Raw genomic sequence first — 27,626 nt, 5'->3', positions numbered from 1 at the left:
TTGCAAAGAGATAGGCATTGGAAAATGCAGGGCTATAACGTGTAGATGAAGCACTAATAGGAGGCTTTAAAATTTTCATTCTAGTGTCTTTCGTTTGGGAGAAAAATGCAAAGGTACAATACAGCTTTTCCTTGCCGATATCTCTCTTTTGCAAAGAGATAGGCATTGGAAAATGCAGGGCTATAACGTGTAGATGAAGCACTAACAGGAGGCTTTAAAATTTTCATTCTAGTGTCTTTCGTTTGGGAGAAAAATGCAAAGGTACAATACAGCTTTTCCTTGCCGATATCTCTCTTTTGCAAAGAGATAGGCATTGGAAAATTCAGGGCTATAACGTGTAGATGAAGCACTAACAGGAGGCTTTAAAATTTTCATTCTAGTGTCTTTCGTTTGGGAGAAAAATGCAAAAGTACAATGCTGCTTTTCCTTGCCAATATCTCTCTTTTGCAAAGAGATAAGCATTGGAAAATTCAGGGCTATAACGTGTAGATGAAGCACTAACAGGAGGCTTTAAAATTTTCATTCTAGTGTCCTTCGTTTGGGAGAAAAATGCAAAGGTACAATACAGCTTTTCCTTGCCAATATCTCTCTTTTGCAAAGAGATAGGCATTGGAAAATTCAGGGCTATAACGTGTAGATGAAGCACTAACAGGAGGCTTTAAAATTTTCATTCTAGTGTCTTTCGTTTGGGAGAAAAATGCAAAGGTACAATACAGCTTTTCCTTGCCGATATCTCTCTTTTGCAAAGAGATAGGCATTGGAAAATTCAGGGCTATAACGTGTAGATGAAGCACTAACAGGAGGCTTAAAAATTTTCATTCTAGTGTCCTTCGTTTGGGAGAAAAATGCAAAGGTACAATACAGCTTTTCCTTGCCGATATCTCTCTTTTGCAAAGAGATAGGCATTGGAAAATTCAGGGCTATAACGTGTAGATGAAGCACTAACAGGAGGCTTTAAAATTTTCATTCTAGTGTCCTTCGTTTGGGAGAAAACTGCAAAGGTACAATACAGCTTTTCCTTGCCGATATCTCTCTTTTGCAAAGAGATAGGCATTGGTAAATTCAGGGCTATAACGTGTAGATGAAGCACTAATAGGAGGCTTTAAAATTTTCATTCTAGTGTCCTTCGTTTGGGAGAAAAATGCAAAGGTACAATACAGCTTTTCCTTGCCGATATCTATCTTTTGCAAAGAGATAGGCATTGGAAAATTCTGGGCTATAACGTGTAGATGAAGCACTAACAGGAGGCTTTAAAATTTTCATTCTAGTGTCTTTCGTTTGGGAGAAAAATGCAAAGGTACAATACAGCTTTTCCTTGCCGATATCTCTCTTTTGCAAAGAGCTAGGCATTGGAAAATTCAGGGCTATAACGTGTAGATGAAGCACTAATAGGAGGCTTTAAAATGTTCAATCTAGTGTCCTTCGTTTGGGAGAAAAATGCAAAGGTACAATACAGCTTTTCCTTGCCGATATCTCTCTTTTGCAAAGAGATAGGCATTGGAAAATTCAGGTCTATTACGTGTAGATGAAGCACTAAAAGGAGGCTTTAAAATTTTCATTCTAGTGTCTTTCGTTTGGGAGAAAAATGCAAAAGTACAATGCAGCTTTTCCTTGCCGATATCTCTCTTTTGCAAAGAGATAGGCATTGGAAAATTCAGGGCTATAACGTGTAGTTGAAGCACTAACAGGAGGCTTTAACATTTTCATTCTAGTGTCTTTCGTTTGGGAGAAAAATGCAAAGGTACAATACAGTTTTTCCTTGCCGATATCTCTCTTTTGCAAAGAGATAGGCATTGGAAAATTCAGGGCTATAACGTGTAGATGAAGCACTAACAGGAGGCTTTAAAATTTTCATTCTAGTGTCTTTCGTTTGGGAGAAAAATGCAAAGGTACAATACAGCTTTTCCTTGCCAATATCTCTCTTTTGCAAAGAGCTAGGCATTGGAAAATTCAGGGCTATAACGTGTAGATGAAGCACTAACAGGAGGCTTTAAAATTTTCATTCTAATGTCTTTCGTTTGGGAGAAAAATGCAAAAGTACAATGAAGCTTTTCCTTGCCGATATCTCTCTTTTGCAAAGAGATAGGCATTGAAAAATGCAGGGCTATAACGTGTAGATGAAGCACTAACAGTAGGCTTTAAAATTTTCATTCTAGTGTCTTTCGTTTGGGAGAAAAATGCAAAGGTACAATACAGCATTTCCTTGCCGATATCTCTCTTTTGCAAAGAGATAGGCATAGGAAAATTCAGGGCTATTACGTGTAGATGAAGCACTAAAAGGAGGCTTTAAAATTTTCATTCTAGTGTCTTTCATTTGGGAGAAAAATGCAAAAGTACAATGCAGCTTTTCCTTGCCGATATCTCTCTTTTGCAAAGAGATAGGCATTGGAAAATGCAGGGCTATAACGTGTAGATGAAGCACTAACAGCAGGATTTAACATTTTCATTCTAGTGTCTTTCGTTTGGGAGAAAAATGCAATGGTACAAGACAGCTTTTCCTTACCAATATCTCTCTTTTGCAAAGTGCTGCGCATTTGAAAATTCAGGGCTATGTCGTGTAGATGATGGCCTAACAGGAGGCTTTCAAATTTTCTTTCTAGTGTCCTTCGTTTGGGAGAAAAATGCAAAGGTACAAGACAGCTTTTCCTTGCCAATATCTCTCTTTTGCAAAGAGCTAGGCATTGGAAAATTCAGGGCTATAACGTGTAGATGAAGCACTAACAGTAGGCTTTAAAATTTTCATTCTAGTGTCTTTAGTTTGGGAGAAAAATGCAAAGGTACAATACAGCTTTTCCTTGCCGATATCTCTCTTTTGCAAAGAGATAGGCATTGGAAAATTCAGGGCTATAACGTGTAGATGAAGCACTAACAGGAGGCTTTAAAATTTTCATTCTAGTGTCTTTCGTTTGGGAGAAAAATGCAAAGGTACAATACAGCTTTTCCTTGCCAATATCTCTCTTTTGCAAAGAGCTAGGCATTGGAAAATTCAGGGCTATAACGTGTAGATGAAGCACTAACAGGAGGCTTTAAAATTTTCATTCTAGTGTCTTTCGTTTGGGAGAAAAATGCAAAAGTACAATGCAGCTTTTCCTTGCCGATATCTCTCTTTTGCAAAGAGATAGGCATTGGAAAATGCAGGGCTATAACGTGTAGATGAAGCACTAACAGTAGGCTTTAAAATTTTCATTCTAGTGTCTTTAGTTTGGGAGAAAAATGCAAAGGTACAATACAGCTTTTCCTTGCCGATATCTCTCTTTTGCAAAGAGATAGGCATTGGAAAATTCAGGGCTATAACGTGTAGATGAAGCACTAACAGGAGGCTTTAAAATTTTCATTCTAGTGTCTTTCGTTTGGGAGAAAAATGCAAAGGTACAATACAGCTTTTCCTTGCCGATATCTCTCTTTTGCAAAGAGATAGGCATTGGAAAATTCAGGGCTATAACGTGTAGATGAAGCACTAACAGGAGGCTTAAAAATTTTCATTCTAGTGTCCTTCGTTTGGGAGAAAAATGCAAAGGTACAATACAGCTTTTCCTTGCCAATATCTCTCTTTTGCAAAGAGATAGGCATTGGAAAATTCAGGGCTATAACGTGTAGATGAAGCACTAACAGGAGGCTTTAAAATTTTCATTCTAGTGTCTTTCGTTTGGGAGAAAAATGCAAAGGTACAATACAGCTTTTCCTTGCCGATATCTCTCTTTTGCAAAGAGATAGGCATTGGAAAATTCAGGGCTATAACGTGTAGATGAAGCACTAACAGGAGGCTTAAAAAATTTCATTCTAGTGTCCTTCGTTTGGGAGAAAAATGCAAAGGTACAATACAGCTTTTCCTTGCCGATATCTCTCTTTTGCAAAGAGATAGGCATTGGAAAATTCAGGGCTATAACGTGTAGATGAAGCACTAACAGGAGGCTTTAAAATTTTCATTCTAGTGTCCTTCGTTTGGGAGAAAACTGCAAAGGTACAATACAGCTTTTCCTTGCCGATATCTCTCTTTTGCAAAGAGATAGGCATTGGTAAATTCAGGGCTATAACGTGTAGATGAAGCACTAATAGGAGGCTTTAAAATTTTCATTCTAGTGTCCTTCGTTTGGGAGAAAAATGCAAAGGTACAATACAGCTTTTCCTTGCCGATATCTCTCTTTTGCAAAGAGATAGGCATTGGAAAATTCAGGGCTATAACGTGTAGATGAAGCACTAACAGGAGGCTTTAAAATTTTCATTCTAGTGTATTTCGTTTGGGAGAAAAATGCAAAGGTACAATACCGCTTTTCCTTGCCGATATCTCTCTTTTGCAAAGAGCTAGGCATTGGAAAATTCAGGGCTATAACGTGTAGATGAAGCACTAATAGGAGGCTTTAAAATGTTCAATCTAGTGTCCTTCGTTTGGGAGAAAAATGCAAAGGTACAATACAGCTTTTCCTTGCCAATATCTCTCTTTTGCAAAGAGCTAGGCATTGGAAAATTCAGGGCTATAACGTGTAGATGAAGCACTAACAGGAGGCTTTAAAATTTTCATTCTAGTGTCTTTCGTTTGGGAGAAAAATGCAAAAGTACAATGCTGCTTTTCCTTGCCAATATCTCTCTTTTGCAAAGAGATAAGCATTGGAAAATTCAGGGCTATAACGTGTAGATGAAGCACTAACAGGAGGCTTTAAAATTTTCATTCTAGTGTCCTTCGTTTGGGAGAAAAATGCAAAGGTACAATACAGCTTTTCCTTGCCAATATCTCTCTTTTGCAAAGAGATAGGCATTGGAAAATTCAGGGCTATAACGTGTAGATGAAGCACTAACAGGAGGCTTTAAAATTTTCATTCTAGTGTCTTTCGTTTGGGAGAAAAATGCAAAGGTACAATACAGCTTTTCCTTGCCGATATCTCTCTTTTGCAAAGAGATAGGCATTGGAAAATTCAGGGCTATAACGTGTAGATGAAGCACTAACAGGAGGCTTAAAAATTTTCATTCTAGTGTCCTTCGTTTGGGAGAAAAATGCAAAGGTACAATACAGCTTTTCCTTGCCGATATCTCTCTTTTGCAAAGAGATAGGCATTGGAAAATTCAGGGCTATAACGTGTAGATGAAGCACTAACAGGAGGCTTTAAAATTTTCATTCTAGTGTCCTTCGTTTGGGAGAAAACTGCAAAGGTACAATACAGCTTTTCCTTGCCGATATCTCTCTTTTGCAAAGAGATAGGCATTGGTAAATTCAGGGCTATAACGTGTAGATGAAGCACTAATAGGAGGCTTTAAAATTTTCATTCTAGTGTCCTTCGTTTGGGAGAAAAATGCAAAGGTACAATACAGCTTTTCCTTGCCGATATCTCTCTTTTGCAAAGAGATAGGCATTGGAAAATTCAGGGCTATAACGTGTAGATGAAGCACTAACAGGAGGCTTTAAAATTTTCATTCTAGTGTCCTTCGTTTGGGAGAAAACTGCAAAGGTACAATACAGCTTTTCCTTGCCGATATCTCTCTTTTGCAAAGAGATAGGCATTGGTAAATTCAGGGCTATAACGTGTAGATGAAGCACTAATAGGAGGCTTTAAAATTTTCATTCTAGTGTCCTTCGTTTGGGAGAAAAATGCAAAGGTACAATACAGCTTTTCCTTGCCGATATCTCTCTTTTGCAAAGAGATAGGCATTGGAAAATTCAGGGCTATAACGTGTAGATGAAGCACTAACAGGAGGCTTTAAAATTTTCATTCTAGTGTATTTCGTTTGGGAGAAAAATGCAAAGGTACAATACCGCTTTTCCTTGCCGATATCTCTCTTTTGCAAAGAGCTAGGCATTGGAAAATTCAGGGCTATAACGTGTAGATGAAGCACTAATAGGAGGCTTTAAAATGTTCAATCTAGTGTCCTTCGTTTGGGAGAAAAATGCAAAGGTACAATACAGCTTTTCCTTGCCAATATCTCTCTTTTGCAAAGAGCTAGGCATTGGAAAATTCAGGGCTATAACGTGTAGATGAAGCACTAACAGGAGGCTTAAAAATTTTCATTCTAGTGTCCTTCGTTTGGGAGAAAAATGCAAAGGTACAATACAGCTTTTCCTTGCCGATATCTCTCTTTTGCAAAGAGATAGGCATTGGAAAATTCAGGGCTATAACGTGTAGATGAAGCACTAACAGGAGGCTTTAAAATTTTCATTCTAGTGTCCTTCGTTTGGGAGAAAACTGCAAAGGTACAATACAGCTTTTCCTTGCCGATATCTCTCTTTTGCAAAGAGATAGGCATTGGTAAATTCAGGGCTATAACGTGTAGATGAAGCACTAATAGGAGGCTTTAAAATTTTCATTCTAGTGTCCTTCGTTTGGGAGAAAAATGCAAAGGTACAATACAGCTTTTCCTTGCCGATATCTCTCTTTTGCAAAGAGATAGGCATTGGAAAATTCAGGGCTATAACGTGTAGATGAAGCACTAACAGGAGGCTTTAAAATTTTCATTCTAGTGTATTTCGTTTGGGAGAAAAATGCAAAGGTACAATACCGCTTTTCCTTGCCGATATCTCTCTTTTGCAAAGAGCTAGGCATTGGAAAATTCAGGGCTATAACGTGTAGATGAAGCACTAATAGGAGGCTTTAAAATGTTCAATCTAGTGTCCTTCGTTTGGGAGAAAAATGCAAAGGTACAATACAGCTTTTCCTTGCCAATATCTCTCTTTTGCAAAGAGCTAGGCATTGGAAAATTCAGGGCTATAACGTGTAGATGAAGCACTAACAGGAGGCTTTAAAATTTTCATTCTAGTGTCTTTCGTTTGGGAGAAAAATGCAAAAGTACAATGCTGCTTTTCCTTGCCAATATCTCTCTTTTGCAAAGAGATAAGCATTGGAAAATTCAGGGCTATAACGTGTAGATGAAGCACTAACAGGAGGCTTTAAAATTTTCATTCTAGTGTCTTTCGTTTGGGAGAAAAATGCAAAGGTACAATACAGCTTTTCCTTGCCAATATCTCTCTTTTGCAAAGAGCTAGGCATTGGAAAATGCAGGGCTATAACGTGTAGATGAAGCACTAATAGGAGGCTTTAAAATTTTCATTCTAGTGTCTTTCGTTTGGGAGAAAAATGCAAAGGTACAATACAGCTTTTCCTTGCCGATATCTCTCTTTTGCAAAGAGATAGGCATTGGAAAATTCAGGGCTATAACGTGTAGATGAAGCACTAACAGGAGGCTTTAAAATTTTCATTCTAGTGTCTTTCGTTTGGGAGAAAAATGCAAAGGTACAATACATCTTTTCCTTGCCGATATCTCTCTTTTGCAAAGAGATAGGCATTGGAAAATTCAGGGCTATAACGTGTAGATGAAGCACTAACAGGGGGCTTTAAAATTTTCATTCTAGTGTCCTTCGTTTGGGAGAAAACTGCAAAGGTACAATACAGCTTTTCCTTGCCGATAGCTCTCTTTTGCAAAGAGATAGGCATTGGAAAATTCAGGGCTATAACGTGTAGATGAAGCACTAATAGGAGGCTTTAAAATTTTCATTCTAGTGTCCTTCGTTTGGGAGAAAAATGCAAAGGTACAATACAGCTTTTCCTTGCCGATATCTCTCTTTTGCAAAGAGATAGGCATTGGAAAATTCAGGGCTATAACGTGTAGATGAAGCACTAACAGGAGGCTTTAAAATTTTCATTCTATTGTATTTCGTTTGGGAGAAAAATGCAAAGGTACAATACCGCTTTTCCTTGCCGATATCTCTCTTTTGCAAAGAGCTAGGCATTGGAAAATTCAGGGCTATAACGTGTAGATGAAGCACTAATAGGAGGCTTAAAAATTTTCAATCTAGTGTCCTTCGTTTGGGAGAAAAATGCAAAGGTACAATACAGCTTTTCCTTGCCAATATCTCTCTTTTGCAAAGAGCTAGGCATTGGAAAATTCAGGGCTATAACGTGTAGATGAAGCACTAACAGGAGGCTTTAAAATTTTCATTCTAGTGTCCTTCGTTTGGGAGAAAAATGCAAAAGTACAATACAGCTTTTCCTTGCCAATATCTCTCTTTTGCAAAGAGCTAGGCATTGGAAAATTCAGGGCTATACCGTGTAGATGAAGCACTAACAGGAGGCTTTTAAATTTTCATTCTAGTGTCCTTCGTTTGGTAGAAAAATGCAAAGGTACAATACAGCTTTTCCTTGCCGATATCTCTCTTTTGCAAAGAGATAGGCATTGGAAAATTCAGGGCTATAACGTGTAGATGAAGCACTAACAGGAGGCTTTAAAATTTTCATTCTAGTGTCTTTCGTTTGGGAGAAAAATGCAAAGGTACAATACAGCTTTTCCTTGCCGATATCTCTCTTTTGCAAAGAGATAGGCATTGGAAAATTCTGGGCTATAACGTGTAGATGAAGCACTAACAGGAGGCTTTAAAATTTTCATTCTAGTGTCCTTCGTTTGGGAGAAAAATGCAAAGGTACAATACAGCTTTTCCTTGCCGATATCTCTCTTTTGCAAAGAAATAGGCATTGGAAAATTCAGGGCTATAACGTGTAGATGAAGCACTAATAGGAGGCTTTAAAATTTTCATTCTAGTGTCCTTCGTTTGGGAGAAAAATGCAAAGGTACAATAAAGCTTTTCCTTGCCGATATCTCTCTTTTGCAAAGAAATAGGCATTGGAAAATTCAGGGCTATAACGTGTAGATGAAGCACTAACAGGAGGCTTTAAAATTTTCATTCTAGTGTCTTTCGTTTGGGAGAAAAATGCAAAGGTACAATACAGCTTTTCCTTGCCGATATCTCTCTTTTGCAAAGAGCTAGGCATTGGAAAATTCAGGGCTATAACGTGTAGATGAAGCACTAACAGTAGGCTTTAAAATTTTCATTCTAGTGTCTTTAGTTTGGGAGAAAAATGCAAAGGTACAATACAGCTTTTCCTTGCCAATATCTCTCTTTTGCAAAGAGCTAGGCATTGGAAAATTCAGGGCTATAACGTGTAGATGAAGCACTAACAGGAGGCTTTAAAATTTTCATTCTAGTGTCTTTCGTTTGGGAGAAAAATGCAAAGGTACAATACAGTTTTTCCTTGCCGATATCTCTCTTTTGCAAAGAGATAGGCATTGGAAAATTCAGGGCTATAACGTGTAGATGAAGCACTAACAGGAGGCTTTAAAATTTTCATTCTAGTGTCCTTCGTTTGGGAGAAAAATGCAAAGGTACAATACAGCTTTTCCTTGCCAATATCTCTCTTTTGCAAAGAGCTAGGCATTGGAAAATTCAGGGCTATACCGTGTAGATGAAGCACTAAACAGGAGGCTTTTAAATTTTCATTCTAGTGTCCTTCGTTTGGGAGAAAAATGCAAAGGTACAATACAGCTTTTCCTTGCCGATATCTCTCTTTTGCAAAGAGATAGGCATTGGAAAATTCAGGGCTATAACGTGTAGATGAAGCACTAACAGGAGGCTTTAAAATTTTCATTCTAGTGTCTTTTGTTTGGGAGAAAAATGCAAAGGTACAATACAGTTTTTCCTTGCCGATATCTCTCTTTTGCAAAGAGATAGGCATTGGAAAATTCAGGGCTATAACGTGTAGATGAAGCACTAACAGGAGGCTTTAAAATTTTCATTCTAGTGTCTTTCGTTTGGGAGAAAACTGCAAAGGTACAATACAGCTTTTCCTTGCCGATATCTCTCTTTTGCAAAGAGCTAGGCATTGGAAAATTCAGGGCTATAACGTGTAGATGAAGCACTAATAGGAGGCTTTAAAATTTTCAATCTAGTGTCCTTCGTTTGGGAGAAAAATGCAAAGGTACAATACAGCTTTTCCTTGCCAATATCTTTCTTTTGCAAAGAGCTAGGCATTGGAAAATTCAGGGCTATAACGTGTAGATGAAGCACTAACAGGAGGCTTTAAAATTTTCATTCTAGTGTCTTTCGTTTGGGAGAAAAATGCAAAAGTACAATGCTGCTTTTCCTTGCCGATATCTCTCTTTTGCAAAGAGATAAGCATTGGAAAATTCAGGGCTATAACGTGTAGATGAAGCACTAACAGGAGGCTTTAAAATGTTCATTCTAGTGTCTTTCGTTTGGGAGAAAAATGCAAAGGTACAATACAGTTTTTCCTTGCCGATATCTCTCTTTTGCAAAGAGATAGGCATTGGAAAATTCAGGGCTATAACGTGTAGATGAAGCACTAACAGGAGGCTTTAAAATTTTCATTCTAGTGTCTTTCGTTTGGGAGAAAACTGCAAAGGTACAATACAGCTTTTCCTTGCCGATATCTCTCTTTTGCAAAGAGATAGGCATTGGAAAATTCAGGGCTATAACGTGTAGATGAAGCACTAATAGGAGGCTTTAAAATTTTCATTCTAGTGTCCTTCGTTTGGGAGAAAAATGCAAAGGTACAATACAGCTTTTCCTTGCCGATATCTCTCTTTTGCAAAGAAATAGGCATTGGAAAATTCAGGGCTATAACGTGTAGATGAAGCACTAATAGGAGGCTTTAAAATTTTTATTCTAGTGTCCTTCGTTTGGGAGAAAAATGCAAAGGTACAATACAGCTTTTCCTTGCCAATATCTCTCTTTTGCAAAGAGCTAGGCATTGGAAAATTCAGGGCTATAACGTGTAGATGAAGCACTAACAGGAGGCTTTAAAATTTTCATTCTAGTGTCTTTCGTTTGGGAAAAAAATGCAAAAGTACAATGCTGCTTTTCCTTGCCGATATCTCTCTTTTGCAAAGAGATAAGTATTGGAAAATTCAGGGCTATAACGTGTAGATGAAGCACTAACAGGAGGCTTTAAAATTTTCATTCTAGTGTCTTTCGTTTGGGAGAAAAATGCAAAGGTACAATACCGCTTTTCCTTGCCGATATCTCTCTTTTGCAAAGAGCTAGGCATTGGAAAATTCAGGGCTATAACGTGTAGATGAAGCACTAATAGGAGGCTTAAAAATTTTCAATCTAGTGTCCTTCGTTTGGGAGAAAAATGCAAAGGTACAATACAGCTTTTCCTTGCCAATATCTCTCTTTTGCAAAGAGCTAGGCATTGGAAAATTCAGGGCTATAACGTGTAGATGAAGCACTAACAGGAGGCTTTAAAATTTTCATTCTAGTGTCTTTCGTTTGGGAAAAAAATGCAAAAGTACAATGCTGCTTTTCCTTGCCGATATCTCTCTTTTGCAAAGAGATAAGCATTGGAAAATTCAGGGCTATAACGTGTAGATGAAGCACTAACAGGAGGCTTTAAAATTTTCATTCTAGTGTCTTTCGTTTGGGAGAAAAATGCAAAGGTACAATACAGCTTTTCCTTGCCAATATCTCTCTTTTGCAAAGAGCTAGGTATTGGAAAATGCAGGGCTATAACGTGTAGATGAAGCACTAACAGGAGGCTTTACAATTTTCATTCTAGTGTCTTTCGTTTGGGAGAAAAATGCAAAAGTACAATGCTGCTTTTCCTTGCCGATATCTCTCTTTTGCAAAGAGATAAGCATTGGAAAATTCAGGGCTATAACGTGTAGATGAAGCACTAACAGGAGGCTTTAAAATTTTCATTCTAGTGTCTTTCGTTTGGGAGAAAAATGCAAAGGTACAATACCGCTTTTCCTTGCCGATATCTCTCTTTTGCAAAGAGCTAGGCATTGGAAAATTCAGGGCTATAACGTGTAGATGAAGCACTAATAGGAGGCTTTAACATTTTTATTCTAGTGTCCTTCGTTTGGGAGAAAAATGCAAAGGTACAATACAGCTTTTCCTTGCCAATATCTCTCTTTTGCAAAGAGCTAGGCATTGGAAAATTCAGGGCTATAACGTGTAGATGAAGCACTAACAGGAGGCTTTAAAATTTTCATTCTAGTGTCTTTCGTTTGGGAAAAAAATGCAAAAGTACAATGCTGCTTTTCCTTGCCGATATCTCTCTTTTGCAAAGAGATAAGCATTGGAAAATTCAGGGCTATAACGTGTAGATGAAGCACTAACAGGAGGCTTTAAAATTTTCATTCTAGTGTCTTTCGTTTGGGAGAAAAATGCAAAGGTACAATACCGCTTTTCCTTGCCGATATCTCTCTTTTGCAAAGAGCTAGGCATTGGAAAATTCAGGGCTATAACGTGTAGATGAAGCACTAATAGGAGGCTTAAAAATTTTCAATCTAGTGTCCTTCGTTTGGGAGAAAAATGCAAAGGTACAATACAGCTTTTCCTTGCCAATATCTCTCTTTTGCAAAGAGCTAGGCATTGGAAAATTCAGGGCTATAACGTGTAGATGAAGCACTAACAGGAGGCTTTAAAATTTTCATTCTAGTGTCTTTCGTTTGGGAAAAAAATGCAAAAGTACAATGCTGCTTTTCCTTGCCGATATCTCTCTTTTGCAAAGAGATAAGCATTGGAAAATTCAGGGCTATAACGTGTAGATGAAGCACTAACAGGAGGCTTTAAAATTTTCATTCTAGTGTCTTTCGTTTGGGAGAAAAATGCAAAGGTACAATACAGCTTTTCCTTGCCAATATCTCTCTTTTGCAAAGAGCTAGGTATTGGAAAATGCAGGGCTATAACGTGTAGATGAAGCACTAACAGGAGGCTTTACAATTTTCATTCTAGTGTCTTTCGTTTGGGAGAAAAATGCAAAGGTACAATGCTGCTTTTCCTTGCCGATATCTCTCTTTTGCAAAGAGATAGGCATTGGAAAATGCAGGGCTATAACGCGTAGATGAAGCACTAACAGGAGGCTTTAAAATTTTCATTCTAGTGTCCTTCGTTTGGGAGAAAAATGCAAAAGTACAATACAGCTTTTCCTTGCCAATATCTCTCTTTTGCAAAGAGCTAGGCATTGGAAAATTCAGGGCTATACCGTGTAGATGAAGCACTAACAGGAGGCTTTTAAATTTTCATTCTAGTGTCCTTCGTTTGGTAGAAAAATGCAAAGGTACAATACAGCTTTTCCTTGCCGATATCTCTCTTTTGCAAAGAGATAGGCATTGGAAAATTCAGGGCTATAACGTGTAGATGAAGCACTAACAGGAGGCTTTAAAATTTTCATTCTAGTGTCCTTCGTTTGGGAGAAAAATGCAAAGGTACAATAAAGCTTTTCCTTGCCGATATCTCTCTTTTGCAAAGAAATAGGCATTGGAAAATTCAGGGCTATAACGTGTAGATGAAGCACTAACAGGAGGCTTTAAAATTTTCATTCTAGTGTCTTTCGTTTGGGAGAAAAATGCAAAGGTACAATACAGCTTTTCCTTGCCGATATCTCTCTTTTGCAAAGAGCTAGGCATTGGAAAATTCAGGGCTATAACGTGTAGATGAAGCACTAACAGTAGGCTTTAAAATTTTCATTCTAGTGTCTTTAGTTTGGGAGAAAAATGCAAAGGTACAATACAGCTTTTCCTTGCCAATATCTCTCTTTTGCAAAGAGCTAGGCATTGGAAAATTCAGGGCTATAACGTGTAGATGAAGCACTAACAGGAGGCTTTAAAATTTTCATTCTAGTGTCTTTCGTTTGGGAGAAAAATGCAAAGGTACAATACAGTTTTTCCTTGCCGATATCTCTCTTTTGCAAAGAGATAGGCATTGGAAAATTCAGGGCTATAACGTGTAGATGAAGCACTAACAGGAGGCTTTAAAATTTTCATTCTAGTGTCCTTCGTTTGGGAGAAAAATGCAAAGGTACAATACAGCTTTTCCTTGCCAATATCTCTCTTTTGCAAAGAGCTAGGCATTGGAAAATTCAGGGCTATACCGTGTAGATGAAGCACTAAACAGGAGGCTTTTAAATTTTCATTCTAGTGTCCTTCGTTTGGGAGAAAAATGCAAAGGTACAATACAGCTTTTCCTTGCCGATATCTCTCTTTTGCAAAGAGATAGGCATTGGAAAATTCAGGGCTATAACGTGTAGATGAAGCACTAACAGGAGGCTTTAAAATTTTCATTCTAGTGTCTTTTGTTTGGGAGAAAAATGCAAAGGTACAATACAGTTTTTCCTTGCCGATATCTCTCTTTTGCAAAGAGATAGGCATTGGAAAATTCAGGGCTATAACGTGTAGATGAAGCACTAACAGGAGGCTTTAAAATTTTCATTCTAGTGTCTTTCGTTTGGGAGAAAACTGCAAAGGTACAATACAGCTTTTCCTTGCCGATATCTCTCTTTTGCAAAGAGCTAGGCATTGGAAAATTCAGGGCTATAACGTGTAGATGAAGCACTAATAGGAGGCTTTAAAATTTTCAATCTAGTGTCCTTCGTTTGGGAGAAAAATGCAAAGGTACAATACAGCTTTTCCTTGCCAATATCTTTCTTTTGCAAAGAGCTAGGCATTGGAAAATTCAGGGCTATAACGTGTAGATGAAGCACTAACAGGAGGCTTTAAAATTTTCATTCTAGTGTCTTTCGTTTGGGAGAAAAATGCAAAAGTACAATGCTGCTTTTCCTTGCCGATATCTCTCTTTTGCAAAGAGATAAGCATTGGAAAATTCAGGGCTATAACGTGTAGATGAAGCACTAACAGGAGGCTTTAAAATTTTCATTCTAGTGTCTTTCGTTTGGGAGAAAACTGCAAAGGTACAATACAGCTTTTCCTTGCCGATATCTCTCTTTTGCAAAGAGCTAGGCATTGGAAAATTCAGGGCTATAACGTGTAGATGAAGCACTAATAGGAGGCTTTAAAATTTTCATTCTAGTGTCTTTCGTTTGGGAGAAAAATGCAAAGGTACAATACAGTTTTTCCTTGCCGATATCTCTCTTTTGCAAAGAGATAGGCATTGGAAAATTCAGGGCTATAACGTGTAGATGAAGCACTAACAGGAGGCTTTAAAATTTTCATTCTAGTGTCTTTCGTTTGGGAGAAAACTGCAAAGGTACAATACAGCTTTTCCTTGCCGATATCTCTCTTTTGCAAAGAGATAGGCATTGGAAAATTCAGGGCTATAACGTGTAGATGAAGCACTAATAGGAGGCTTTAAAATTTTCATTCTAGTGTCCTTCGTTTGGGAGAAAAATGCAAAGGTACAATACAGCTTTTCCTTGCCGATATCTCTCTTTTGCAAAGAAATAGGCATTGGAAAATTCAGGGCTATAACGTGTAGATGAAGCACTAATAGGAGGCTTTAAAATTTTCATTCTAGTGTCCTTCGTTTGGGAGAAAAATGCAAAGGTACAATACAGCTTTTCCTTGCCAATATCTCTCTTTTGCAAAGAGATAGGCATTGGAAAATTCAGGGCTATAACGTGTAGATGAAGCACTAACAGGAGGCTTTAAAATTTTCATTCTAGTGTCTTTCGTTTGGGAAAAAAATGCAAAAGTACAATGCTGCTTTTCCTTGCCGATATCTCTCTTTTGCAAAGAGATAAGCATTGGAAAATTCAGGGCTATAACGTGTAGATGAAGCACTAACAGGAGGCTTTAAAATTTTTATTCTAGTGTCTTTCGTTTGGGAGAAAAATGCAAAGGTACAATACAGCTTTTCCTTGCCAATATCTCTCTTTTGCAAAGAGCTAGGCATTGGAAAATGCAGGGCTATAACGTGTAGATGAAGCACTAACAGGAGGCTTACAATTTTCATTCTAGTGTCTTTCGTTTGGGAGAAAAATGCAAAGGTACTATGCTGCTTTTCCTTGCCGATATCTCTCTTTTGCAAAGAGATAGGCATTGGAAAATGCAGGGCTATAACGTGTAGATGAAGCACTAACAGGAGGCTTTAAAATTTTCATTCTAGTGTCCTTCGTTTGGGAGAAAAATGCAAAAGTACAATACAGCTTTTCCTTGCCAATATCTCTCTTTTGCAAAGAGCTAGGCATTGGAAAATTCAGGGCTATACCGTGTAGATGAAGCACTAACAGGAGGCTTTTAAATTTTCATTCTAGTGTCCTTCGTTTGGTAGAAAAATGCAAAGGTACAATACAGCTTTTCCTTGCCGATATCTCTCTTTTGCAAAGAGATAGGCATTGGAAAATTCAGGGCTATAACGTGTAGATGAAGCACTAACAGGAGGCTTTAAAATTTTCATTCTAGTGTCTTTCGTTTGGGAGAAAAATGCAAAGGTACAATACAGCTTTTCCTTGCCGATATCTCTCTTTTGCAAAGAGATAGGCATTGGAAAATTCTGGGCTATAACGTGTAGATGAAGCACTAACAGGAGGCTTTAAAATTTTCATTCTAGTGTCCTTCGTTTGGGAGAAAAATGCAAAGGTACAATACAGCTTTTCCTTGCCGATATCTCTCTTTTGCAAAGAAATAGGCATTGGAAAATTCAGGGCTATAACGTGTAGATGAAGCACTAATAGGAGGCTTTAAAATTTTCATTCTAGTGTCCTTCGTTTGGGAGAAAAATGCAAAGGTACAATAAAGCTTTTCCTTGCCGATATCTCTCTTTTGCAAAGAAATAGGCATTGGAAAATTCAGGGCTATAACGTGTAGATGAAGCACTAACAGGAGGCTTTAAAATTTTCATTCTAGTGTCTTTCGTTTGGGAGAAAAATGCAAAGGTACAATACAGCTTTTCCTTGCCGATATCTCTCTTTTGCAAAGAGCTAGGCATTGGAAAATTCAGGGCTATAACGTGTAGATGAAGCACTAACAGTAGGCTTTAAAATTTTCATTCTAGTGTCTTTAGTTTGGGAGAAAAATGCAAAGGTACAATACAGCTTTTCCTTGCCAATATCTCTCTTTTGCAAAGAGCTAGGCATTGGAAAATTCAGGGCTATAACGTGTAGATGAAGCACTAACAGGAGGCTTTAAAATTTTCATTCTAGTGTCTTTCGTTTGGGAGAAAAATGCAAAGGTACAATACAGTTTTTCCTTGCCGATATCTCTCTTTTGCAAAGAGATAGGCATTGGAAAATTCAGGGCTATAACGTGTAGATGAAGCACTAACAGGAGGCTTTAAAATTTTCATTCTAGTGTCCTTCGTTTGGGAGAAAAATGCAAAGGTACAATACAGCTTTTCCTTGCCGATATCTCTCTTTTGCAAAGAGCTAGGCATTGGAAAATTCAGGGCTATACCGTGTAGATGAAGCACTAAACAGGAGGCTTTTAAATTTTCATTCTAGTGTCCTTCGTTTGGGAGAAAAATGCAAAGGTACAATACAGCTTTTCCTTGCCGATATCTCTCTTATGCAAAGAGATAGGCATTGGAAAATTCAGGGCTATAACGTGTAGATGAAGCACTAACAGGAGGCTTTAAAATTTTTATTCTAGTGTCTTTCGTTTGGGAGAAAAATGCAAAGGTACAATACAGCTTTTCCTTGCCAATATCTCTCTTTTGCAAAGAGCTAGGCATTGGAAAATGCAGGGCTATAACGTGTAGATGAAGCACTAACAGGAGGCTTACAATTTTCATTCTAGTGTCTTTCGTTTGGGAGAAAAATGCAAAGGTACTATGCTGCTTTTCCTTGCCGATATCTCTCTTTTGCAAAGAGATAGGCATTGGAAAATGCAGGGCTATAACGTGTAGATGAAGCACTAACAGGAGGCTTTAAAATTTTCATTCTAGTGTCCTTCGTTTGGGAGAAAAATGCAAAAGTACAATACAGCTTTTCCTTGCCAATATCTCTCTTTTGCAAAGAGCTAGGCATTGGAAAATTCAGGGCTATACCGTGTAGATGAAGCACTAACAGGAGGCTTTTAAATTTTCATTCTAGTGTCCTTCGTTTGGTAGAAAAATGCAAAGGTACAATACAGCTTTTCCTTGCCGATATCTCTCTTTTGCAAAGAGATAGGCATTGGAAAATTCAGGGCTATAACGTGTAGATGAAGCACTAACAGGAGGCTTTAAAATTTTCATTCTAGTGTCTTTCGTTTGGGAGAAAAATGCAAAGGTACAATACAGCTTTTCCTTGCCGATATCTCTCTTTTGCAAAGAGATAGGCATTGGAAAATTCTGGGCTATAACGTGTAGATGAAGCACTAACAGGAGGCTTTAAAATTTTCATTCTAGTGTCCTTCGTTTGGGAGAAAAATGCAAAGGTACAATACAGCTTTTCCTTGCCGATATCTCTCTTTTGCAAAGAAATAGGCATTGGAAAATTCAGGGCTATAACGTGTAGATGAAGCACTAATAGGAGGCTTTAAAATTTTCATTCTAGTGTCCTTCGTTTGGGAGAAAAATGCAAAGGTACAATAAAGCTTTTCCTTGCCGATATCTCTCTTTTGCAAAGAAATAGGCATTGGAAAATTCAGGGCTATAACGTGTAGATGAAGCACTAACAGGAGGCTTTAAAATTTTCATTCTAGTGTCTTTCGTTTGGGAGAAAAATGCAAAGGTACAATACAGCTTTTCCTTGCCGATATCTCTCTTTTGCAAAGAGCTAGGCATTGGAAAATTCAGGGCTATAACGTGTAGATGAAGCACTAACAGTAGGCTTTAAAATTTTCATTCTAGTGTCTTTAGTTTGGGAGAAAAATGCAAAGGTACAATACAGCTTTTCCTTGCCAATATCTCTCTTTTGCAAAGAGCTAGGCATTGGAAAATTCAGGGCTATAACGTGTAGATGAAGCACTAACAGGAGGCTTTAAAATTTTCATTCTAGTGTCTTTCGTTTGGGAGAAAAATGCAAAGGTACAATACAGTTTTTCCTTGCCGATATCTCTCTTTTGCAAAGAGATAGGCATTGGAAAATTCAGGGCTATAACGTGTAGATGAAGCACTAACAGGAGGCTTTAACATTTTCATTCTAGTGTCCTTCGTTTGGGAGAAAAATGCAAAGGTACAATACAGCTTTTCCTTGCCGATATCTCTCTTTTGCAAAGAGCTAGGCATTGGAAAATTCAGGGCTATACCGTGTAGATGAAGCACTAAACAGGAGGCTTTTAAATTTTCATTCTAGTGTCCTTCGTTTGGGAGAAAAATGCAAAGGTACAATACAGCTTTTCCTTGCCGATATCTCTCTTATGCAAAGAGATAGGCATTGGAAAATTCAGGGCTATAACGTGTAGATGAAGCACTAACAGGAGGCTTTAAAATTTTCATTCTAGTGTCTTTTGTTTGGGAGAAAAATGCAAAGGTACAATACAGTTTTTCCTTGCCGATATCTCTCTTTTGCAAAGAGATAGGCATTGGAAAATTCAGGGCTATAACGTGTAGATGAAGCACTAACAGGAGGCTTTAAAATTTTCATTCTAGTGTCTTTCGTTTGGGAGAAAACTGCAAAGGTACAATACAGCTTTTCCTTGCCGATATCTCTCTTTTGCAAAGAGCTAGGCATTGGAAAATTCAGGGCTATAACGTGTAGATGAAGCACTAATAGGAGGCTTTAAAATTTTCAATCTAGTGTCCTTCGTTTGGGAGAAAAATGCAAAGGTACAATACAGCTTTTCCTTGCCAATATCTTTCTTTTGCAAAGAGCTAGGCATTGGAAAATTCAGGGCTATAACGTGTAGATGAAGCACTAACAGGAGGCTTTAAAATTTTCATTCTAGTGTCTTTCGTTTGGGAGAAAAATGCAAAAGTACAATGCTGCTTTTCCTTGCCGATATCTCTCTTTTGCAAAGAGATAAGCATTGGAAAATTCAGGGCTATAACGTGTAGATGAAGCACTAACAGGAGGCTTTAAAATTTTCATTCTAGTGTCTTTCGTTTGGGAGAAAAATGCAAAGGTACAATACAGTTTTTCCTTGCCGATATCTCTCTTTTGCAAAGAGATAGGCATTGGAAAATTCAGGGCTATAACGTGTAGATGAAGCACTAACAGGAGGCTTTAAAATTTTCATTCTAGTGTCTTTCGTTTGGGAGAAAACTGCAAAGGTACAATACAGCTTTTCCTTGCCGATATCTCTCTTTTGCAAAGAGATAGGCATTGGAAAATTCAGGGCTATAACGTGTAGATGAAGCACTAATAGGAGGCTTTAAAATTTTCATTCTAGTGTCCTTCGTTTGGGAGAAAAATGCAAAGGTACAATACAGCTTTTCCTTGCCAATATCTCTCTTTTGCAAAGAGCTAGGCATTGGAAAATTCAGGGCTATAACGTGTAGATGAAGCACTAACAGGAGGCTTTAAAATTTTCATTCTAGTGTCTTTGGTTTGGGAGAAAAATGCAAAAGTACAATGCTGCTTTTCCTTGCCGATATCTCTCTTTTGCAAAGAGATAAGCATTGGAAAATTCAGGGCTATAACGTGTAGATGAAGCACTAACAGGAGGCTTTAAAATTTTCATTCTAGTGTCTTTCGTTTGGGAGAAAAATGCAAAGGTACAATACAGCTTTTCCTTGCCAATATCTCTCTTTTGCAAAGAGCTAGGCATTGGAAAATGCAGGGCTATAACGTGTAGATGAAGCACTAACAGGAGGCTTTACAATTTTCATTCTAGTGTCTTTCGTTTGGGAGAAAAATGCAAAGGTACAATGCTGCTTTTCCTTGCCGATATCTCTCTTTTGCAAAGAGATAGGCATTGGGAAATGCAGGGCTATAACGTGTAGATGAAGCACTAACAGGAGGCTTTAAAATTTTCATTCTAGTGTCCTTCGTTTGGGAGAAAAATGCAAAGGTACAATACAGCTTTTCCTTGCCAATATCTCTCTTTTGCAAAGAGCTAGGCATTGGAAAATTCAGGGCTATACCGTGTAGATGAAGCACTAACAGGAGGCTTTTAAATTTTCATTCTAGTGTCCTTCGTTTGGTAGAAAAATGCAAAGGTACAATACAGCTTTTCCTTGCCGATATCTCTCTTTTGCAAAGAGATAGGCATTGGAAAATTCAGGGCTATAACGTGTAGATGAAGCACTAACAAGAGGCTTTAAAATTTTCATTCTAGTGTCTTTCGTTTGGGAGAAAAATGCAAAGGTACAATACAGCTTTTCCTTGCCGATATCTCTCTTTTGCAAAGAGATAGGCATTGGAAAATTCTGGGCTATAACGTGTAGATGAAGCACTAACAGGAGGCTTTAAAATTTTCATTCTAGTGTCCTTCGTTTGGGAGAAAAATGCAAAGGTACAATACAGCTTTTCCTTGCCGATATCTCTCTTTTGCAAAGAAATAGGCATTGGAAAATTCAGGGCTATAACGTGTAGATGAAGCACTAATAGGAGGCTTTAAAATTTTCATTCTAGTGTCCTTCGTTTGGGAGAAAAATGCAAAGGTACAATAAAGCTTTTCCTTGCCGATATCTCTCTTTTGCAAAGAAATAGGCATTGGAAAATTCAGGGCTATAACGTGTAGATGAAGCACTAACAGGAGGCTTTAAAATTTTCATTCTAGTGTCTTTCGTTTGGGAGAAAAATGCAAAGGTACAATACAGCTTTTCCTTGCCGATATCTCTCTTTTGCAAAGAGCTAGGCATTGGAAAATTCAGGGCTATAACGTGTAGATGAAGCACTAACAGTAGGCTTTAAAATTTTCATTCTAGTGTCTTTAGTTTGGGAGAAAAATGCAAAGGTACAATACAGCTTTTCCTTGCCAATATCTCTCTTTTGCAAAGAGCTAGGCATTGGAAAATTCAGGGCTATAACGTGTAGATGAAGCACTAACAGGAGGCTTTAAAATTTTCATTCTAGTGTCTTTCGTTTGGGAGAAAAATGCAAAGGTACAATACAGTTTTTCCTTGCCGATATCTCTCTTTTGCAAAGAGATAGGCATTGGAAAATTCAGGGCTATAACGTGTAGATGAAGCACTAACAGGAGGCTTTAAAATTTTCATTCTAGTGTCCTTCGTTTGGGAGAAAAATGCAAAGGTACAATACAGCTTTTCCTTGCCAATATCTCTCTTTTGCAAAGAGCTAGGCATTGGAAAATTCAGGGCTATACCGTGTAGATGAAGCACTAAACAGGAGGCTTTTAAATTTTCATTCTAGTGTCCTTCGTTTGGGAGAAAAATGCAAAGGTACAATACAGCTTTTCCTTGCCGATATCTCTCTTTTGCAAAGAGATAGGCATTGGAAAATTCAGGGCTATAACGTGTAGATGAAGCACTAACAGGAGGCTTTAAAATTTTCATTCTAGTGTCTTTTGTTTGGGAGAAAAATGCAAAGGTACAATACAGTTTTTCCTTGCCGATATCTCTCTTTTGCAAAGAGATAGGCATTGGAAAATTCAGGGCTATAACGTGTAGATGAAGCACTAACAGGAGGCTTTAAAATTTTGTTGCTTGCACTAGTTGTTACATTTGGTTTGTTGTTTGGGGGTGCTTCAGTATTAGGCAGCCTTCTGCCCTCCCATGTTCATCTGAAAATATGTGTTCTCCCTGCAGTTGTTGTCCCCAGATGAGAGTTCCCTTGTGCTACCTCAGTTGAATCTCCTTTACTTGACAGAGATGTGCCTGAGCAGCGGCCCTCCCCAGCCCTATCCCAAATCATACTTATTTTGCATAGGAGATACCATGGTCATGAAGATTGTTCTCCCAGGGTGAGGTTCATTCATTGCATTCTGGGTATGCTGACCCCTGTGATTTCCCCAAATTGGGAAACTCGACTGCATTATTTGTGGTAGTGGGGGACTGTGTTTGTGCTTTCCTCTGGTCAGCTCTGGTAAAATACAGATTTCTTTGTCTCAGATCTTCCTCTAGCCTTGTTCTTTTTTCGAGAGTTTCCTTGTGCTGCCTCTGTTGGATCTCCTTCACTTGACAGGGGGGTGCCCGAGCAGCGACCCTCCCCAGCTCTAGCCCAACTCCTACTTACCTGCCAGGTGAGATACTATGATCAGGAAGGTGCTTCTCCCAGGGCAAGGCTCACCCATTGCACTCTGGGTGTGCTGCTCCTACGATTTCCCCAAATGTGGGACACTTGACTGCATAATTTGTGTTTCCTCTAGTTGGCTACTCGTATAATTCAGATCTCTTTGTCTCAGGTCTCTCTCCAGCCTAGTTTGCTGTCTGTTTCCACTTCTCTTTTCTTGAGCCCCTGCCTTCTATGCCCTTGTGCACTCTCCTGACTTCTCCTGTCTGCTTACTTTGTGCCTTCCAACGCACAATGCGAACTACAGGTAGTGCTGCAGGGCCCACACCCTTTTACTTGCCTTACAGAGCAGCTCTGGAGCTGTTACAGTGCCCAGCTGCTGCAAGAAATCAGCTTGAATACTTCAGGGGCTGGGGCATAGCCAACATGAGCCCCACACCGAAGGAGAATGGAGGTGTTTAATGCGAACTAGGGGTCATCCAAGCACCGCAAAAGGCCGCCATGCCCTGCATAACCCTTTTCTCTTTTCATATGCAGATGAGGGTTCCAGCCAACTTTGGCCCGCTGCTTGGATGACATCACCGTATGCAAATCCGTCTTCTGCAGACCTTCTCCCAGGAATGCTTTTACTAGTTGTTGCATTTGGTTTGTTGTTTGGGGGTGCTTCAGTATTAGGCAGCCTTCTGCCCTCCCATGTTCATCTGAAAATATGTGTTCTCCCTGCAGTTGTTGTCCCCAGATGAGAGTTCCCTTGTGCTGCCTCAGTTGAATCTCCTTTACTTGACAGAGATGTGCCTGAGCAGCGGCCCTCCCCAGCCCTATCCCAAATCATACTTATTTTGCATAGGAGATACCATGGTCATGAAGATTGTTCTCCCAGGGTGAGGTTCATTCATTGCATTCTGGGTATGCTGACCCCTGTGATTTCCCCAAATGTGGGAAACTCGACTGCATTATTTGTTGTAGTGGGGGACTGTGTTTGTGTTTTCCTCTGGTCAGCTCTGGTAAAAGTCAGATTTCTTTGTCTCAGATCTTCCTCTAGCCTTGTTCTTCTTTCGAGAGTTCCCTTGTGCTGCCTCAGTTGGATCTCCTTCACTTGACAGGGGGTGCCCGAGCAGCGACCCTCCCCAGCTCTAGCCCAACTCCTACTTACCTGCCAGGTGAGATACTATGATCATGAAGGTGCTTCTCCCAGGGCAAGGCTCACCCATTGTACTCTGGGTGTGCTGCCCCTGCGATTTCCCCAAATGTGGGAAACTTGACTGCAGAATTTGTGTTTCCCCTGGTCAGCTCTCGTATAATTCAGATCTCTTTGTCTCAGGTCTCTCTCCAGCCTAGTTTGCTGTCTGTTTCCACTTCTTTTTTCTTGAGCCCCTCCCTTTTATACCCTTGTGCACTATCCTGACTTCTCCTCCTGTCTGCTTACTTTGTGCCTTCCAATGCACAATGCAAACTACAGGTAGTGCTGCAGGGCCCACACCCTTTTACTTGCCTTACAGAGCAGCTCTGGAGCTGTTTCAGTGCCAAGCTGCTGTAAGAAATAAGCTTGAATGCTTCAGAGGCTGGGGCATTGTCAACATGAGCCCCACACCAAAGGAGGGTGGAGGTGTTTAATGCGAACTAGGGGTCATCCAAGCGCCGCAAAAGGCCGCCATGCCCTGCACGCCCCTTTTCTCTTTTCATATGCAGATGAGGATTGAAGCCAACTTTGACCCACTGCTTGGATGACATCACCATATGCAAATCCATCTGCTGCAGGCCTTCCCCCCGGAATGCTTGCACTAGTTGTTGCATTTGGTTTGTTGTTTGGGGGTGCTTCAGTATTAGGCAGCCTTCTGCCCTCCCATGTTCATCTGAAAATATGTGTTCTCCCTGCAGTTGTTGTCCCCAGATGAGAGTTCCCTTGTGCTGCCTCAGTTGAATCTCCTTTACTTGACAGAGATGTGCCTGAGCAGCGGCCCTCCCCAGCCCTATCCCAAATCATACTTATTTTGCATAGGAGATACCATGGTCATGAAGATTGTTCTCCCAGGGTGAGGTTCATTCATTGCATTTTGGGTATGCTGACCCCTGTGATTTCCCCAAATGTGGGTAACTCGACTGCATTATTTGTGGTAGTGGGGGACTGTGTTTGTGTTTTCCTCTGGTCAGCTCTGGTAAAAGTCAGATTTCTTTTTGTTTCAGATCTTCCTCTAGCCTTGTTCTTCTTTCGAGAGTTCCCTTGTGCTGTTCAGTTGGATCTCCTTCAGTTGACAGGGCGGTGCCCGAGCAGCGACCCTCCCCAGCTCAAGCCCAACTCCTACTTACCTGCCAGGTGAGATACTATGATCATGAAGGTGCTTCTTCCAGGGCAAGGCTCACCCATTGCACTCTGGGTGTGCTGCCCCTGCGATTTCCCCAAATGTGGGAAACTTGACTGCATAATTTGTGTTTCCCCTGGTCGGCTCTCATATAATTCACATCTCTTTGTCTCAGGTCTCTCTCCAGCCTAGTTTGCTGTCTGTTTCCACTTCTTTTTTCTTGAGCCCCTCCCTTTTATACCCTTGTGCACTATCCTGACTTCTCCTCCTGTCTGCTTACTTTGTGCCTTCCAATGCACAATGCAAACTACACACCCTTTTACTTGCCTTACAGAGCAGCTCTGGAGCTGTTACAGTGCCAAGCTGCTGTAAGAAATCAGCTTGAATGCTTCAGGGGCTGGGGCATTGTCAACATGAGCCCCACACCGAAGGAGGGTGGGGGTGTTTAATGCGAACTAAGGGTCATCCAAGCGCCGCAAAAGGCCGCCATGCCCTGCATGCCCCTTTTCTCTTTTCATATGCAGATGAGGGTTCCAGCCAACTTTGGCCCACTGCTTGGATGACATCACCGTATGCAAATCCGTCTTCTGCAGAACTTCCCCCAGGAATGCTTGTACTAGTTGTTGCATTTGGTTTGTTGTTTGGGGGTGCTTCAGTATTAGGCAGCCTTCTGCCCTCCCATGTTCATCTGAAAATATGTGTTCTCCCTGCAGTTGTTGTCCCCAGATGAGAGTTCCCTTGTGCTGCCTCAGTTGAATCTCCTATACTTGACAGAGATGTGCTTGAGCAGCGGCCCTCCCCAGCCCTATCCCAAATCATACTTATTTTGCATAGGCGATACCATGGTCATGAAGATTGTTCTCCCAGGGTGAGGTTCATTCATTGCATTCTGGGTATGCTGACCCCTGTGATTTCCAAAATGTGGGAAACTCGACTGCATTATTTGTGGTAGTGGGGGACTGTGTTTGTGCTTTCCTCTGGTCAGCTCTGGTAAAAGTCAGATTTCTTTGTCTCAGATCTTCCTCTAGCCTTGTTCTTCTTTCGAGAGTTCCCTTGTGCTGCCTCAGTTGGATCTCCTTCACTTCACAGGGGGTGCCCGAGCAGCAATCCTCCACAGCTCTGGCCCAACTCCTACTTACCTGCCAGGTTAGATACTATGATCTTCACTGTTAGGGCAATCAGGATGTGGAATTCCCTGCCAGGGAAGGTGGTAATGGCGGACTCTGTAATTGGATTTAAAAAAGGAATGGATACATTTCTGAATGAAAAAGCTATCCAAGTTTATAATACTTAAAATATCAACATGGTTAATCCGGGGGTAACATGAGTTGTAGTAGCTAACTAGTCATAATACATTATTAAGCAAGTATGTAGAATCATCACAACTTAAAACAGGTTGAACACGATGGGCAATTTGCCTCTATTCAACCTCAAAAACTATGTTACTATATGTTACTATATTACTATGTTACTGTAGTATACAGAACACCACAATGCAATGAGCAGTGATAGTGAGCACTGATGAGGATACTAGAACTGACACTGAGCAGCAAGATGCAGCACTGGACTATTAGTAATGTACTGTAGTATGCTGAGCACAACAATGCAGCACAAGACAATGAGCAGTGATACTGAGCACTGATGAGGATACTACTGAGAACTGACACTGAGCAGGAGAGACACACTACTAGTATTACTGAGCAGCAATAAGTATCCACTGATACTGAGCACTGATATTGAGATTTCCACTGAGAGAACATAGCCACGTCCTCTCCGCTCTCTCTTCAATGCACGAGTAAAAATGGCGGCAACGCGCAGCTCTTTATATGGAATCCGAATCTCGCGAGAATCCGACAGCGGGATGATGACATTTTCCCTTGTTCATAGAATTTGGGAGTCATTTTGATCCCAAAGTATTATTAACCTCAATAACCATAATTTCCACTCATTTTCAGTCTATTCTTAACACCTTACACCTCACAATATTATTTTTAGTCCTAAAATTTGCACCGAGGTCGCTGGATGACTAAGCTCAGCGACCCAAGTGGCCGACACAAACACCTGGCCCATCTAGGAGTGGCACTGCAGTGTCACGCAGGATAGCACTTCCAAAAAACACTCCCCAAACAGCACATGACGCAAAGAAAAAAAGAGGCGCAATGAGGTAGCTGTGTGACTAAGCTCAGCGACCCAAGTGGCCGACACAAACACCTGGCCCATCTAGGAGTGGCACTGCAGTGTCACGCAGGATGGCCCTTCCAAAAAACACTCCCCAAACAGCACATGACGCAAAGAAAAAAAGAGGCGCAATGAGGTAGCTGTGTGACTAAGCTCAGCGACCCAAGTGGCCGACACAAACACCTGGCCCATCTAGGAGTGGCACTGCAGTGTCACGCAGGATGGCCCTTCCAAAAACACTCCCCAAAGAGCACATGACGCAAAGAAAAAAAGAGGCGCAATGAGGTAGCTGTGTGACTAAGCTCAGCGACCCAAGTGGCCGACACAAACACCTGGCCCATCTAGGAGTGACACTGCAGTGTCACGCAGGATGGCCCTTCCAAAAAACACTCCCCAAACAGCACATGACGCAAAGAAAAAAAGAGGCGCAATGAGGTAGCTGTGTGACTAAGCTCAGCGACCCAAGTGGCCGACACAAACACCTGGCCCATCTAGGAGTGTCACTGCAGTGTCACGCAGGATGGCCCTTCCAAAAAACACTCCCCAAACAGCACATGACGCAAAGAAAAAAAGAGGCGCAATTAGGTAGCTGTGTGACTAAGCTCAGCGACCCAAGTGGCCGACACAAACACCT

At 40.1% G+C, this 27,626-nt stretch overlaps 5 non-coding genes and 2 pseudogenes across 5 annotated transcripts; all 7 read left to right on the top strand.

Moving 5' to 3' along the window:
- Nucleotides 1–22,194: 22,194 nt before the first annotated feature.
- On the top strand, nucleotides 22,195–22,357 carry LOC135030319 (U1 spliceosomal RNA). Its single transcript, XR_010226344.1, has one exon. It is a non-coding gene; the product is annotated as a U1 spliceosomal RNA (small nuclear RNA).
- A 152-nt stretch (nucleotides 22,358–22,509) lies between these two features.
- On the top strand, nucleotides 22,510–22,661 carry LOC135030263 (U1 spliceosomal RNA; annotated as a pseudogene).
- A 683-nt stretch (nucleotides 22,662–23,344) lies between these two features.
- On the top strand, nucleotides 23,345–23,508 carry LOC135030171 (U1 spliceosomal RNA). Its single transcript, XR_010226221.1, has one exon. It is a non-coding gene; the product is annotated as a U1 spliceosomal RNA (small nuclear RNA).
- A 151-nt stretch (nucleotides 23,509–23,659) lies between these two features.
- LOC135030282 (U1 spliceosomal RNA) lies at nucleotides 23,660–23,822 on the top strand. The gene has a single exon (XR_010226315.1). It is a non-coding gene; the product is annotated as a U1 spliceosomal RNA (small nuclear RNA).
- A 674-nt stretch (nucleotides 23,823–24,496) lies between these two features.
- Nucleotides 24,497–24,660, top strand: LOC135030168 (U1 spliceosomal RNA). The gene has a single exon (XR_010226218.1). It is a non-coding gene; the product is annotated as a U1 spliceosomal RNA (small nuclear RNA).
- A 153-nt stretch (nucleotides 24,661–24,813) lies between these two features.
- Nucleotides 24,814–24,955, top strand: LOC135030273 (U1 spliceosomal RNA; annotated as a pseudogene).
- Nucleotides 24,956–25,631: 676 nt separating this feature from the next.
- LOC135030198 (U1 spliceosomal RNA) lies at nucleotides 25,632–25,794 on the top strand. Its single transcript, XR_010226245.1, has one exon. It is a non-coding gene; the product is annotated as a U1 spliceosomal RNA (small nuclear RNA).
- The last annotated feature ends 1,832 nt before the right edge of the window (nucleotides 25,795–27,626 follow it).

The sequence above is a fragment of the Pseudophryne corroboree genome, unplaced genomic scaffold (genome assembly GCF_028390025.1).
Source record: "Pseudophryne corroboree isolate aPseCor3 unplaced genomic scaffold, aPseCor3.hap2 scaffold_497, whole genome shotgun sequence".
NCBI lineage: Eukaryota > Metazoa > Chordata > Amphibia > Anura > Myobatrachidae > Pseudophryne > Pseudophryne corroboree.
Note: the sequence above shows the minus strand (reverse complement) of the source record. Positions and strands in the feature narration are given on the sequence as shown.